The sequence below is a fragment of the Castor canadensis genome, chromosome 9, assembly GCF_047511655.1.
Source record: "Castor canadensis chromosome 9, mCasCan1.hap1v2, whole genome shotgun sequence".
In the NCBI taxonomy this organism is placed as follows: Eukaryota; Metazoa; Chordata; class Mammalia; order Rodentia; family Castoridae; genus Castor; species Castor canadensis.
Genome location: NC_133394.1, coordinates 61,203,497 through 61,218,195, shown reverse-complemented (window position 1 = coordinate 61,218,195; position 14,699 = coordinate 61,203,497). Strand labels below are relative to the sequence as shown.

At 35.0% G+C, this 14,699-nt stretch overlaps 1 protein-coding gene and 1 long non-coding RNA gene across 3 annotated transcripts in view; one reads left to right on the top strand and one right to left on the bottom strand.

Annotated features, from left to right (window-relative positions):
* The window catches only part of LOC141410912 (bifunctional heparan sulfate N-deacetylase/N-sulfotransferase 3-like), a 115,869-nt gene that overhangs the window by 34,406 nt on the left and 66,764 nt on the right, over positions 1–14,699 (bottom strand). The gene's annotated exons all lie outside the window — the stretch shown is intronic.
* LOC141410913 (uncharacterized) overlaps positions 1–14,699 on the top strand; it is a 92,343-nt gene that overhangs the window by 43,015 nt on the left and 34,629 nt on the right. For both annotated transcript variants that reach the window (XR_012435715.1, XR_012435716.1), the window contains one exon: positions 10,720–10,774. This is a non-coding gene — a long non-coding RNA (uncharacterized lncRNA). The remainder of the gene's footprint in view (positions 1–10,719; positions 10,775–14,699) is intronic.

The following is a 14,699-nucleotide window of genomic DNA, read 5'->3' as shown; positions in this document are numbered from 1 at the left end:
ATTCCAGAAAACATGTTTGACTTTTTTTTTTAAGTGGTACTGGGGTTTGAACTCAGGACCTCACACTTCAGAAAACATGTTCGAATCTCATTTTAGGCTCCCTCTTGAGCTTATATCTTTTCCAGCCACAATTCTTCACAAGCAAGTTCTTCAGAGGAGCAGTGCATTCCTCACCTCTATTCAGAACTTTAAAATCTGGCTTCTAACCCCAACCATTGCACTTAAAATGCCTTTTCAAAGGTGAGTAATACAGCCTCTTAGCTACATAACCCCATGGATACTTGATAGTCTTTATATTAGCCAAACTGCTCATTTTGACACTGTTGCCCACTGTTAAAACTTTCTCCTTTCTTAGCTTTTGTGAAACTGTTTTCTGCTACTTCTCTTTGAACTTTCTCCTTTACTGATCCCTCCTTATCTGTGTTACTTTTAAATAGCTGGTGTTCCTAAGGGTTTTGTTCTTTACATGCTGTCTTTAGATGGAATTATCATATTGATTCATAAAGCTCAAGCTACTGCTATCTGTATCCTTCCACTAAATTTTATACATAAACACCTAAGTGTCTGATTGACATTTCTACCTGAATGTTCCAGAGTTATCTCACTTTAAACATAGCCAGGTTGAGCTCAGTTTTTATTCCCAATAGAGTTAAGTAGGCTCTAGAAAAGCAGGTGTCTCATTTGTTTTATCACTAGTAGATCTCTACCACCTATCCAACTAGATAATAACTAGCATGGAGAAAATAAATATCTGAATAAATGAACTTGCATACTCAGATATGATGTTCCTTATTTTGTGTAAGGTTACTACTATTTGTCAGGTTATCAAACCAAAAAACTGAGGCATTCCAGACACTTTACCAACTCCTTGTTTCTTACACAGCTGATGTGGTTTTGTTAGTATAGTCTCATTCTTATAACTTAATCTCCTGCTTTCTATCCCTTGTACTTACATGATTTAGTCCCTCACTGCCTCTTCCCTGGATTCTTTAAAAACCTTCTAACTACTCTTTTTCCTTCCAGGATTGTGCCTTGTAATCTGTTTTTTAGAACAGATTTTCTAAAACAGGGCTGATCACATGATATAAAAGTCCCATAGGTAGTTTAGAATGTCTAAAAGCCACATTATAAAAATAAAAAAGTAATAGTAGTTTTAATTCTATATTTAATTTAATACAATATGTAAAATATAATACCATTTCAGCACATAATCGATATTAAAATTATTGAAATGCCTTACATTTTAATACTATCTTACAATTTGATGTCATATTTTATATTTACAGTATGTTTAAACATGGAGTAGCTGTATGTGGCTAGTGGCTACCATATTAGAAAGTGTAGCTCTAGATTCTATGCCTCAATGCTAGAGGGCATAGTGACCTAGCACTCAAGAGTCCATCATGACCTGGTGCTTACCTTCTTTCTGTCTTCATGTTTCCATTTACCTTCTTTGACTTTTCATTGTAGTAAATCAGCCTAGCATATGTAGATGTTATTTATTCTATCTGGAATGCCCTCTCTTATTTTTATTTACCTATGATTTGCCTAATTTGAGATGACCACGTCCTCTTTGTATTGCCACTGTACCCTTATGCTCTCTTTTAGCAACTGCTGTAATATGTAGCCTTGAATAGTTATTTGTTCCTCTTGCTAAACTGTGAGCTAATCAAGAGTAGTGACCATATTATAATCTTCATTGCATCTACAGTTATGTACATAGTTGACTACAGGAATGTTCAATAAACTTAATTGTGTAATACATTACTGGTAAATATCTGTTGAACAGAATTCAAGTCTATCTCATTATATGTAGTAGTTCTGCTTTTAAAAATTACACATTCAAGTCAAGTGTGGTGGCTCATGCCTGTAACCTTAGCTACTTAGGAGATGGAGATTGGGAGGATTGCCATTTGAGACCAGCCTGGTAAAAAGTTAGTGAGACCCCACTTCAACAAATAGCTGTGTGTGGTGGTGCACATCTGTATTCCTAGCTAGGTGAGAGGCATAGGTAAGAGGACTCAAGTTTGATGCCAGTTTGGGCAAACACACAAGATCCTATCTAAAACAATAACCTAAAGCACAAAGGCCTGGAGGCATAATTCAAATGGTTGAGTGCTTGCCCAGCAAGTGTGAGACCTTGAGTTTGAGCCACCAACAAAACAAAACAAGCAAACAAACAAAATCATACACATTCAAGGTAGAAAAACAGAACATTTTAAAAAAGGGAGAAACACTAAGAATTGTTCAAAACTGTTTATATATGATATAAGTTTTATAAATTGTTATAAATGAGTTATTTTAAAATAAATTTTTTATGTGTATTTTAAAGTATGATATATTTTGGTACATAGTATTTATTGCATATAGTACATAGTATATATTGCAGTACATTTTTAGCATTTTAGTACATCACTCAAGATGCTTTAAAAACATACATGTATATATTTGAATGACTAAATAGCTATCTTATTAATCATCAAAATTTACTGAACTTTTTTCTGTTAGTCCTTTAGTATTTTTATATATGTATGTATTTATTTATTTATATTGTATTATTGGAGGGCTTGAAGATCAAACTCAGGTGCATGCTAAGCATGTGCTTTCTACCACTGAGCTACACTCCCAGCTAAATTTAGTGTATTTATAACCTTTTATTGTTATAAACATCTGGAAACAACTTGGTTTTTATGTTTTACTACCTTTCTAGGAATTTTTTTTCAAAGTAGGTGAAATTATTGGGTCAAAGAGAATATGTATTTTAAAGACTAGTATCTTGTGGGTCCCCTGCCTTAGATTCAGCACATCAGCCCAGCTCCCTGGGCTTTCTTTCTATTCTTCAAGGGATGAATAGGAAGAAAACAGGAAGGAAGCAGGAGTCTTCAGTCTACTGTGAGTGGTGACAGTGGAGGAAAGCTGCCTTATTACTACCAAATAATGCTGACAAGAATGAATTATTTGGAAACTGCATTATCTTTGACTATTTGGCTTTAAATTGATGAGTCACAGTTGAAAGATAAACCAAATGTGAATGAGAGTTAACAAAGGAGTTAAAAAAAAGGCTCTTTTATTAGACTGTAGAGAAGAAAATGGTAGATATAACAATTCCATTTGAATTACTTGTGAGGATTTAATGAGAGAACACATGTTAAGAGCTCAATAAGGTTTTGGAGCTCAAAGAAATATATGTTACCTAAGAAAGATGAAGAATTGATTTTAATGGGTAAAATATGACATTGAGACATCTTAAAATTCTCCCACAAATGCTAACCTATTATAATTATCTAATCTATTCTGAAGAAGGCATGTGAGCATGCTTTGGCGTTCATCTGGTTCTTGCAGAGAACATTTTAGCTTTTTGTTTTTAATTTCAATCAGATGACTTTTGAAATAGTAGTATCCTGCTACAAATGGTCATTTTATACTCTCAATGCTATGCTACATGATATTATCAAATAGTATATGGGTCATATTCTATTCAAGACTTGGGTGAGACATTCATCAACTTGGATGAGAAATTCAGCAAAATGAAAGAGATCCTAAAAAAATCTTAGAAAATTAAAAGTTGAATAAATGAAATAAAAAAAAATGCAGTGGGAAGCATCATCTTAATAGAGTATGTCTTGCAGAAGAAGGAAATGTCTTAGACTAGGTTGAGTAGAAGAAAGAATATCATGGATTGAAGACAAGACTGATTAAGGAATATTACATTCAGGTAGTGTGATAAAGAAAACAAATAATCATAACCACGACTTTCAAGAACACTGCAATCAAGGGGCAACCTAGGAATCCTTTGGTAGAAGAATGAGCTGAGACACAAACTAAAGTCATACAAAACCTATTTAATGAAATTATGGCAGAAAATTCCCCAAGTATGGGGAAAGTGCATGAGGTAATTTAGAACTGCAAATAGGTATAACCAGAAAAGCAACCTTCTGCATCACATTTTAGTTAAAATGCCAGGAACACAAAGAACAAAGAAAGAACATTAAAAATTGAAAGAGAGAAGTGCCAAGTTACTTACAAAGGCAAAGTCACCAGAATTACATTAAGACCTCTCAGCAGGAAACCTTAAAGCCAGGAAGTAATGGAATAATTTACTTCATGAGTCGAAAGTAAACAATTGCCAAACAGGATTACTATATCTAGCAAATCTATCCTTTAAAATTGATGGAAAAATAAAGACCTTCTAAGATAAACACAAAATAAATCAATTTATGTCCATCAAGTCAGCATTGCAGAAGATACAGCCTCTATTATGATGATGTGTGATCCTTTTATTTCTAGTTTCTTTAGGGCTTTTATCATGAAGATTTGTGGAACTTCATCAAAGGCCTTTTCTGTACCTTTTGAAATGTTTGATCCTAAAAACTACCACAAGAGTCTTAGATCTAATACATATCTTCTGCAAAGAAGCAGGATACAAAATCAACATACTAAATTAGTAGCTTTTTGATACACCAATTATAACTCTGAAAAAGAAGTCAGGAAAAACAATCCCATTTATAACAGACCCAAAAAATAAAATAAAATGCCTAGGCATAAACTTAACCAAAGATGTTAAAAAACTCTACATTGAAAGATATAAAGCACTGAAGAAGGACATTGTAGGAGACTAGAACATGGAAATATCTCTTATGTTCATAGATCAGCAAAATTAAATTGTAGAATTGTTAATATTGTTAAAATTCTTAAAGAATTGTTTAAAATGTCACCAGAAGCATCTACAGATGCAATGCAATCCTCACCAAAATTGCAATGGCATTCTTCACAGAAATAAAAAAAAATCCTAAAATTCATAAGGAAACACAAAAGACTCCAAATATCCAAAGCAATCCTAACAAAAAGAGCACTCACAATATCAACTTCAAACTATACTACAGAACTATAGTGAGAAAGATAGCATGGTACGGGCACAAAAATAGATGTGTAGACCAATGAAATAGAACACCAGAAACAAACCCATTTAGCTATAGCCATCTGATTCTTGGCAAAGGTGCCAAAAACATACATTGGAAAAACATCTCTTTAGCAAGTGTTACTGGGAAAACTAGATACTCACTAAACTAAATTGCTATATTTCACCCTGGGAAAAAACAAAATAACTTTAAGTAATCAAAGACCTTAACATAAGACCTGAGACTTTGAAACTATTTGAGTAAGTCATAGGGTAAACACTTCAGGATTTAGGCACAGGCAGACTTTCTGAATAGCACTCTAATAGCTCAAGAAATAATAGCAAGAATTGAGAAATGGGATTGCATAAAGTTAAAAAGTTTCTGTATAGAAAAAGAAACAGTTGCTAGAATGAAGAGTAGTCTATAGAATGGGAGAAAATCTTTTCTAGCTATACATTCTGACAAGACATTAATATCCAGTATATACAAAGAATTTAAGAAATTAAATATCAAAAGAGGAAATAATCTAATCAATTATGGGCAAAGGGTACATTGTAGCATTTACAAAGGTTCTTACAATGTATAAATATATCCTACTTGAATCACCCCCTCCACTACTCTCTTTAACCTCCCCTCCCCCGATTTCTGGAACCCTTTCAGCAGGTATCATTTTTGCATATGTACATGTATACACATTATTTGGGCCATATTCATCCTCCTACCCCTTTCTCCACCACCTCCCCCTCCCACTGGTGCCAACCCCCATTCCCCTCTGAGTAGAACCTGTTCCACCTTCCTGTTCTCTGATTTTTTAGAAGAAAAAAACATAAAAGATAAGAAGAGAAACATGGCTTTTTTGCTAGTTTGAGATAAAGATAGCTACACGGGGAGATTCCTTCTGTTATTTCCATGCATACATGTATTACAACCCAAATTGGTTCATCTCTACCAGTCCTCTTCACTACTCCCTAGTCTCCTTCCCATAGTGGCCTCAGTCAGTTTAAGATTACTTTATTCATTCCTACACAGTGAGCACATCAACCACATTCAAGTTTTTGGTTTCCTTCCCTTTCCCTATTCCTACCGTGCATGGCCTCCCCTTAAAGTGACCTGTGGCCAGTAATATTGCTTCATTTGTTTTAGGTCTATAATCTGCATATGAGGAAGAACATGTGACTTTTGGCCTTCTAAGCCTGACTAACTTCACTTAAGATGATGTTCCATCCATTTACCTGCAAATGACAAAGTTTCATTCTTCTTTGTGGCTGAGTAAAATTCCATTGTGTATAAATATCACATTTTCTTAATTCATTCATCAGTAGTGGGGCATCTTTTTTCCATAGTTTGGCTATTGTGAATAGTGCTGCAATAAACATGGGTGTGCAAGTGCCTTTGTGGTAACCTGACTCATATTCTTTTGGATTTATCCTTAGGAGTGGTATTGCTAGATAGTATGGCAGATCTATTTTTAGTTTTTTGAGGAGACCGCATATTGTTTTCCGTAGTGGTTGTACTAGCTTACATTCCCACCAGCAGTGTATAAGGGTTCCTTTTTCCCTGCATCCTCGTCAACATTTGCTGTTGGTGGTGTTCTTGATGGTAGCTATTCTAACAGGAGTGAGGTGGAATCGTAGCATGGTTTTGATTTGCATTTCCTTTATGGCCAGGAATGGTGAGCATTTTTTCATGTGTATTTTAGTTATTTGGACTTCTTCCTTTGAAAAAGTTCTGCTTAGTTCAGTTGCCGATTTCTTTATTGGGTCATTGATTTTGGGGAAGTTTAGTTTTTTGAGCTCCCTGTATATTCTGGCTATCAGTTCCTTGTCTGATGTATAGCTAGCAAAGATTTTATTCCATTTTGTGGGTGGCTTCTTCAATTTAGAGACAATTTCTTTTGTTGTGCAGAAGCTTTTTAATTTGATGTAGTCTTATTTGTCAATTCTTTCTTAGTTGTTGAGCTGCTTGATTTCTACTGAGGAAGTCCTTGTCTATGCCTATTGCTTCAAGTGTATTCCCTGCTCTTTCCTGTACTAGATTTAAGGTGTCAGGTCTGATATTAATGTCCTTAATGCAATTTGAGTTAATACTTGTACAAGGTGACAGCATGGATCTAGTTTCAGTTTTCTGCATGGAGATATTAGTTTTCCCAGCAACATTTGTGGAAAAGGCTGTCTATTCTCATTGTATGTTTTTGGTACCTTTGTCAAAAATTAGGTGGGCAAAGCTGAGTGGATTCATATCCAGGTCATCTATTCTGTTCCACTGGTCTTCGTGCCAGTACCATGCTGTTTTTATTGCTATGGCTCTATAGTATAGTTTGAAGTTGGGTATTGTGATACCTCCAGTGTTGTTCGTTTTGCTCAGTATTGCCTTGGCTATTTGCAGTCTTTTGTGTTTCCAAATGAACTTTAGGGTAGATTTTTCAATCTCTGTGAAGAATGTCATTGGGATTTTGATGGGAATTGTGCTGAACACGTAGACTGCTTTTGTTAGCATAACCATTTTTACTATGTTGATTCTGCCAATCCATGAGCATGGGAGCTCTTTCCACCTTCTGTAGTCTTCTCTGATTTCTTTCTTCAGTAGTTTGTAGTTTTCCTTGTAGAGGTCATTTACATTCTTTGCTAAGTTTACTCCTAGGTATTTGATTTTTTTCTTTTTGGAAGCTATTGTAAATGGAATTGTTTTCCTCTATTCTTTCTCAATCTGCTCATTGTTGATGTATAGAAAGGCTACTAATTTTTGTAAGTTGATTTAGTATCCTTCTACTTTGCAGAAGCTGTTTATGGTATCTAGTAAGAGTTTTTGGGTGGAGTTTTTTTTGGGTCTCTTAGGTATAAGATCATGTCATCCAGCAGACACTTTTCGAACAAGAAATACAAATGTCCAATAAATACATGAAAACATATTCAACATCTTTATCCAGCAGGGACACATATCAAAACTACAGTGAGAGTTCATGTTACCCAAGTCAGAATGGCTATCATCAAGAATTCAAAAAATAACAAATGTTGGTGAAGACATTGGGGGAAAAGAACCTTGATACACTGCTGGTGGCAATATAAACAAGTATAGCCACTGTGGAAATCAGTATGGAGGTTCCTCAAAAAATTAAAAATAGAACTACCATGTAAGCCAGTCCACTACTTCTGATTATACGCCTAAATGAATCAAAGTGAGTTTACTGTGGAGATATCTGCACACACATGTTTATGTTGGTACTATTCACAATAGTTACATTATGGAATCAACCTAGATGGCTGTCTATGAATGAATGGGTAAAGAAAATGTGATACATACAAACAATGGAGTTTTATTCAGCCATAAAGAAAAATTATGCCATTTGTGGGAAAATGGATGAAACTCAAGATCATCATGTTAAGTGAAATAAGCCATTCTCACAAAGATAAGGATTGAATGTTTTCTATTCATATGTGGGATTTAGGGGGAAAAAAAAGGACATGATAGTAAAACAGGGATTTTAGGGATCTGGAAAGGGAAAAGAAGATAGGAGAGGGAGATAAGAAGGGGTAATAAAGGGGTGAATATGATCAAAGTGCATTATATACATATATGGAAGTGTCATAATGAAATCCATCTGTTTGTACAGTTAGTAGACAATAAGAAAAATTGAAAAAAAAGTTGTAGTGGCACATTCTTGTAATCTTAGCTACTTGGGAGGTAGAGGCAGGAGGATCATGAGTTAGAAGGCAGCCTAGGCAAAGTCAGTGATATACCATCTTAAAAATTAATTAAAACTAAAGAGCTGGAGGCATACTTCAAGTGGTAGAGTATTTGCCTAGCAAGTGTGAGGCCTTGGATTCTATCTCCAATACTAAAAAAAAACTGATAAAAAAAAAACATTGTGAGCCTAAACTAAATACATCCCATTCTACTTCCACTTAGACTCACAAAAATGCCTGCTGTTGAACTGTCAGCATGTCCGTCTGATATGAAGCCATGTTTGATAAATGGGAAAATGGTAGTGGGAAGAAATAGTAGTTTCAAATAAATTGTGGCAGGGGCCCTTGAAAGTGAATGTCTTTGCACTATTCACAATAGCCAAGTTATGGAAACAACCAAGATGCCCAACTACTGATGAATGGATCAAGAAAATGTGGTATTTATACACAATGGAATTTTACTCAGCCATGAAGAAGAATGAAATCTTATCATTTGCAAGTAAATGGATGGAACTGCAGAACATCATTCTGAGAACATCAGAAGTCCAAAAATTGTATTTTCTCCCTCATATGCGGTCTTTAGATCTAGGGCAAATGCAGCAATGTTGTTGGACTTGGATCACATGACAAGGGGAGAACACCCAAAACATGAAAGCATTTGATGTCCCCACTCCAGAGGAACTAACACAGAAACCTTAAAGAGACAGAGGTCAACATGAGAAGGGGATCAGAAACCAGTGTAAAGATCAGTTAGAGATGAATCAACCTGGGTTGTAACACATTTGTACATGAAAGCAATGCTAGGAATCTCTTTATATAGCTATCCTTAACTCAACTAGCAAAAATGCTATGTCTTCCTTATTATGCTTATGTCTTCTCTTCAACAAAATCAGAGATAAGGGCAGAACAGGTTCTGCCTAGAAACTATGTAGGGAGGGAGGGGAGATGGTGGGGGAGGGGGACAGGGGGAAGAAATGACCCAAACAATGTAATATATGTGAATAAATGAAAAAAAAAAAGAAAGAAACTGAGGGTCTTTGAATCATTAACTTCTTTGGTTTTCCAGTAATCTCTCTTCTGGTATTAGGCAACCCTGAAGAAAGAGAGAGAGTTCCATAATGCAGAGGATTCTAAGGTGATTGCCAGCAAAGCTGTGTAATACACTTACCTTGCAGTGCATTATGATACATGGCAGTTTATGAAAGCCCAGTCACACAGATTACAAGTTACATTTTCTAGTTTTAGCATCGTAGAACAAAATGTCCAAGTATCTTAACTAAATTCTTAAGAAATGATGATTCATAGGTAATACTAATAAACAAAGTGCAAGTAAAAGACAAGAAAGGGACAGAGCCAATACTTGTCCTATTTCTAGCAGGAGCTATTATCAGCCATGTAATGAGATGAAAACAGCATTGGTGTAATCAGACTGGAAGAGAGTAGACACCCTGATTTCAGAATTTTCAAGAAAAATATTTAAACATGAATTTATACATATTAATTTTAATAAGAGGTCATTGTCATTACCAAGACATTTAGAAATATAATTTATTTCATCTTTTAAAATCTTATATTTTGTAAGGGAATTCATAGTGTAAAATGTTAATATAAAATATCTTAATAAAACAATATTTAAATTAAAAATCATTGTGTACTTAGATATTAAAAAACCAGAATTCAGGGATATAATAATTAAACCAAACTTACTGCTTTCGCTACTCTTCCTTTAAAATTTGTTTGGTGTGTTGGTTTCCCATTTATCAACTGGGATGAAGGACAGGACAGGCAAAAGGGCCTCCCTAGTTTCATTTCTTTTTATTTTTAGTGGTACTGCGGTTTGAACTTAGGGCCTCACACTTGCTAGGCAGGTGCTCTACTCTACTATCAGCCCTTTTTTGTGTTGGGAATTTTCAAGATAGGGTAATGTGAACTATTTTCCCAGGCTGGCCTTGAACTTTGATCTTTCTGATCTCTGCTGGGCGTGAGCCCAGCTCCTAGTTTCTTAGGTGACCAAAGTTCTTATGTAGATTTAAGTTGTTAACACAGCCTTGATTTAGTAGTATAAATTTTCTGGTCCGGGAAATAATCACAACTCCAAGCTTGTTGAAGTATTAAATCTTTTCTTCTCACCCAACTAGGGCCTGGTGCAGGAGAGAATCTGCAAGACAGTGGGAAGAGATTCACTCTTCTCCAGTGAGTGATTTTATTATTCTTTTATTCTTGCTTACTGAAGTTTATGATCTCTTACTATTTGGGGCATGAAGGTACAGGAGGAAAAGGGATGCAGGGAATTACTGCTTGATTGATACTGCCGTAAGGTTGCTTGTGTTATCTCCACCTAAGATATTTGTAATTTGCAGTTGGACCTCACCAATGCAATTTCGCATTATGAGGCCAGCATATTCCCCAGTGTCTTTTAGGCTCTCTTCTGAGTAGGGCTCCATCTGGGCTCTGAGATTTAGGGACCTTTGATTTGCCTTTGAAAAAGAGAGCATATAATTCCAAGATGTGTCTCCCTTTTCTAACACGGACCACTTGACTCATCTCTCATGTTTTCATTTTGTCAGTTGTGAGGCTTACACCAACCTGTTATGTCCCCCTGCTCCAGTGAACACCTGTCAAGTCCTCTGAGGGTTCCAGTAATCCTGAAGCCAGAGCTGAGCTGAGCAGTGCAGTAGATACTCATGCCCCTGCCCTCCCATGGGCATCATGCTTACCATGCAGCACAATCTTTCCAAGAAGTCTTCTTCACAGTCTTAATTTCCAGAAACTTGACCTTTTTATTCTGGATGTGGATGAGAAACTTGAATTTTGGCAAGGTGGCCCCTCTCAGATCTCACTTTGATGTCTCAGCTTTTCCAAGTTTTTGTGCTATAATGGTTTTATGGCAAAAAGTACTTCAATTTTACCACCTTCTCCAATGGGAACAAGATGTCGTTTTAATTTTTAAGGTTAGATTCATTGAATACTATTTTATTTATCTGTTTTGTGCCTTAGTCATCATTTAAGAATCTCAAAGGGAAGCCCAACTGCAGAATAATTTGGCAAGGAGCTCTTAACCTTTCGAATTTGAGATCTGATAGCCTTTAGGAGAAAGATGGAAGAGTGAATCAATTGCTTTTAATTAGGGACAGGTTTCAAAGGTACAGGGATGAGGTCAATGTAATTTAAAACAATTTAGCTTGAAGTGGTTTGTCTTTTTTTAATAACATTTATATCTCTCACATAATTTTTCTGGCTATACATTCAGAATTGCAAACTTCAGCCCTTTTATTATAAGGTAATGATTGATAATCAATTAACATTTCTGTTAGATGCCAGAAGAGGAAATTCTATTGGATTAATGAATCACTGTTATTTTAGCTTCTGAACAAGTGTTTACATGCCATAAAAGTGTCTACATGCCATAAAAGTGTCTCCAACTCTCAGATCACCAATTTTCAATTAATTTTGCATTGTGTCTGTGGCTTGTGCTGTTCTGATACTGTCTCTACATTACTCTGAAAACCCCTATTGCAGTTATTTAGAGACCAGACAACAGCTGTTATTCTTCCATTAGACTCATAGAGTGACAGAATAATGAATACATTTATAGCTTAAGATGGATTTAAAAATGATTAAGAGAAATCCTTTTTAAAAGCAGAAATATAGCACAAAGGTTATATTAAACTTTGCAATGAAAATATTCTTATTTTCACCATAGCATGATGAAGATATAAAAAGAAAATTAAATTAAGTGTCCTTAAAGCTGTTGAATTTTACTTCAAAGACTTGTCAAAATTTTTAAAGAATGCTTCAAGAAAATAGACCAACATGAAAATCTGACTTTGGCTTATATATAAATGAACTGAATTTAAGTAATCACAAAGATCAGCTTGCTAAATTTCTAAATGTTCAAAACCATTTAAAAATTTGCTTTTATTTATTTTAAGGTAGCCCCTCTAATCAAGTGTTTCATAAAATACTGCATGACTTGGGACTGTCAATTTAGTACAGTTAACACTCAAAGGATAAGAAAGAATAATACTGAAGAATGAACACTTGCTAGATATTAACAGAGCAATCCAGGTGACTATCCCTTTATGAGAGAGAAAATAACAGTGCTTAACTATGCCTAAAAAAGCTGCACATAACTGTTTTGATTAAAACAAGACATCTTAAGAAATGAAGTTTGGAATAAAGGTACCATAGTGAGGTAGATTTTCCATGGTTATGCAGTTGAAAAGACCAACCCAGATGCAGGAGTTAGCTAAGGAAGACTTAATTAAAAGCAAGATACCTAGCAAGGCATTTCTGCAGAAATGTGCAAAGACCAGAAATACATATTTAAAAATTAAACCTTTAGGAGTCAGCAAAGCTAGAGACCACCTACTGCCAAAGGTGCTTGTGGGTGGAGGGACTTTCCCCAGGATAGTGAGAAAATACCATCATAGAGGTACCTAACTCTGGGTATAAAACTTAGCAAGTTTGCAAAAGATTCTAACTAGAGTAGATATTTTAAAAAGTAATTTGTAGATAGTGTTCTACATATGGTTTATAATTTGTTGTTACTTTAAACTATAAATTCTTTTAAATAACTTATTTAAAAATAAGCCAGTCCATCAGTAATATATGTCTTTAATGAGGAGTTATACATTATCAAAGTAAATTATTTTAGAAACTAGGTGAACCAGCAAAAAAAAGAACTAGAATTTATCATTGTTTCCTTTCTAGAAAGTCAAGCTTACCACATAGCAACAACTTAGAACTGCACAGAAGAGATACAGGGACTTGTGGTTATGAAATTGAAATGCTCATTCAGTATTGACTAAACAAAAATGCATCATGACTTATAGAAAAAATTAAAAAAACCTTTGCTTATATATTATTATCACATCAGGTAAGCCTAAGATACATTGGAATTTTGAAACAATTCCAAGGGTTTTTTATAAATGGTTTCATTAAGTACCAATGTCTAGAGAATACTGCCTGTTGAATAAGAAAATTTGCCTTATTAGGGAGGATAAGTGGGTAACTGGGGATGGAGGAAGAAGGTTAAGAAGAGAAAAAGTCTCCTTCATCTAGTGATAAAGTTTCTACTTTTCTAAATATCTGCTCCAGAAAGATTTCTTCTTTTCTCCTTCCTTCCTTCCTTTCTTCTTCCCTCCCTCCCTCCTTCCCTCCCTCCCTTTCTCCTTCCTTCCTTCTCATGCAAGAATTGGTTAAAACAGAAGTTGGCCTTTACTATTCTTCTCTACTTTCCCTCACTTTGACCTTTGACAGTTTAGAAACCACTGTTAATCAGAGATACAAGGCTGTAGGTAGAGACAAAGCCTCAATTCCCACTGAAGGCTTCTTTCCTGCAGGATGAGGAGAAATTTTAATCTTGAATGAAGTCCAGTATTGTGATTATTACATGAGACAGGATTTATACTTACTTTATTGAAACTATTGTATTACCAAAGTGACTAGAGTTCTTTTATTACCTGAGTATGACCCCCAAAGTTTTGAAGCTGACTTGAGTTTATTTTTTTTTAAGGAAAAACGGAAGTAATTTAAGAAGAAACACTTAAAAGAATTTATCTTGTTAAATGCTTTGTATTACAAAGTGTGTAGGGAATAGGCTAATTAATTATTTTAAATTAAACATTAAATTAAGCTAAATATTAAATTAAATATTTCAAGAGTATACCATAAAAATTGCTAAAAGCTTTGGGCTTTTAAATGATGAACATTTTTCTAGAGCTAATAGAACATAATGATGCACAAGTGTGTAAGGATGTGCAGTGCTTTGACCAAACAGAGTGTAGGGAAGCACACGCCAGCTACTCAGTCTCTAGCCACCTGAGACTGAACTACAGACAAAAAGACTGATAGATACCTGTAAACATGGGAAAACAATTCCACACAAAGAATATGCATTTATATTGAGTCTTTTCTCAGAGGCTTTCCAATTCACAGTGGGATTTCTGGTTTCAATGGGTGTCAAGCTCTTTTCCTACACAGATCCAGGCTGAGAGAATTTTGATATCGCCACATCCTCAGGAACAGACAGAAGAAAACCATTCAGCTGGGGTTGTTATCAGTTGTCACAGAAATATAGTTTACCTTCACCATTTATTAAGGAGGGCTTATAGCT